The following is a 2,206-nucleotide window of genomic DNA, read 5'->3' as shown; positions in this document are numbered from 1 at the left end:
TGTTGGTTGTTCCGAAAGGTACTTTATGTTGAGCATTTTTGAACTAAATTATTCATCTTGTTTGGTTATTTAGTTATTGCTCCATAAGTCTTTTTATGTTGAGCAAAACAATTGACAATTGAATTGATTACTTTGGTAATTAGTTTGGTTGTATATTCCAATTAGATTATTTATGGGTTCACTTGTAGTTAATCTAGTTGAGTATCTTCATACTCCTTAAGATCTCTCTTATGTTGAGTATATGAACGACTTCATTTTCTAATGATTATGTTAGTCGTATGCTCCGTAAGTTCTCTTATGTCGAGCATAATCAATTAAGTTGATCACTTTTGTGTTTAATTTGATTCTGTATTCCGATTAAATTAATCATGGGTTTACTTGTGATTAATTTGATTGAGTTTTTGGATATAGAAAATCATTCTCATGCTTTTTGGTGTCCATTAAAATCCTTCTTTTCTTTTGAAATTAAGGTCGCTCTTGTTGTTCTTTCGGGAATGACATCAAATGGGGGAGAGTTCTTTTGAACTTGTGCTTAATGGTAATATCTTGAGGGGAGTGCGGTTGTGGAATATTAGAGGGGTTATCTTGTATCTTTAAACTCCTTGATGAATGTTATTAGCTTCAGCTATATGATTGCATCTAAATTAGATGGTATGTATTCTTCTTTTAGTCTATGAAACGTCTCTTTCGAAAATTTCATTAGGATCCCGTTCTTGTACCTTTGCCAATTTTATTGACAAAAAGGGGGAGAATTAATATGTAGTTCATACTACAAATACACATGGTTTTCGAATCATTGTGTAAGGGGGAGTAGTTTCCATGTGAGATGGAGTATTGACTAAGGGGGAGTGATACATATCACCACAATATTATTGTTGAAGTTGTGATACAATTGAACTTTGACACTGTGTAATAATACTATGACATTGTATAACAATGATCGAGACCGATGCTTTCTCATTGTTATAGCTACGGATCTTCAACAACGGTGATACTAAACTTACAACCTTTGGGATCACTGGAGTACTTGGAAATGACGAAGATTTCGAGGAATGTTGAAGATTAAACATGTGGAATAGGAGATACTAAAGTTTCTTTATCTTTTTTATATTCCATATGTATTGATAGTTTTGTCACTAAAATTGACAAAGGGGGAGATTGTTAGAGCATTTCTCGGTCGAACTCGCATGCGTTGCTATCTCAAGCATGTTTGTCAATCTTAGTGATCAAAACTATAAGTCTTGATTTATAGTCTACTATAGCTAAGTCTCGGATTAGGATAGAAAGTGTAGTTGAGCTCAAGGACTTCATGGCGATTCATCATACAAGAAGAAGAACTATTCAAGGAACCGGTGGAACTTCTCGACAAAAAGGTATGTGAAGACTTGAACTTATCTGTCACTCAAAAGTCTATCTACTCTATCTCCTACTCTTTGAGACAAGAAGTCGTATGCTATATATATATAGACTGGATTATACACATTTGGTATTTCGATCCGAGTATACCTCGCATATCTATATCTCGAAATATGTGTTGGTAAGCGTTTCGCTTCGATCAAGTTTATCTTTACCTAGTGATGAAAGTCATGATATGTTTCAATCACTTTGAAAATTGCTTCGACGAGAAATGGTTTGTGAATAACAACTATATAACATCCTCTAAGAATGTTTCAATGATTGAAATGAGAGTTTAGGTTACATAACCAATGATGGACATAAACATTATTGTGGAAACACATTTATGAATAATTCCTATTCCCTGAACCAAAGTTTGTGAACTTTGTTGATCAAGAGAAACCGGAGAATGGCGTGAGCCAAGTCCGCGAACTGCCAAACTTCTCATCCCGAGAAATTGTGCTGGAGTTGACAAACTAGACTAGTCCGCAAACCCAGTCCGCGAACCGGTGGAAGGTCTTTGCCGATATTTTCTGCTGGAGTTTGTAAACTCTACCGGTTGCTTAAGTCCGCGAACCTAGTCTGCGAACTTGAGAAAGGTTATATATCTGAAGATGATTTCTGAACTTAAACTTATAAAGAATAAGGAATGCAGTATACAAACCGTGGCTATAAAGTTCATGAACCGATTCGAGTGAATCAAATCATCTTTGCTTCAATTGTGTCTTGTGTAGTACATGAGATTTCCTTGAAATTTAACAACTCTCTAACTAGTTCATTTGAAGTCATTTGCACTAGTTATGGTGAAGAA

Source organism: Papaver somniferum, chromosome 8, assembly GCF_003573695.1.
Source record: "Papaver somniferum cultivar HN1 chromosome 8, ASM357369v1, whole genome shotgun sequence".
Lineage (NCBI taxonomy): Eukaryota > Viridiplantae > Streptophyta > Magnoliopsida > Ranunculales > Papaveraceae > Papaver > Papaver somniferum.
The sequence above is the reverse complement of the archived record's forward strand: the minus strand, read 5'-3'. Positions refer to the sequence as shown.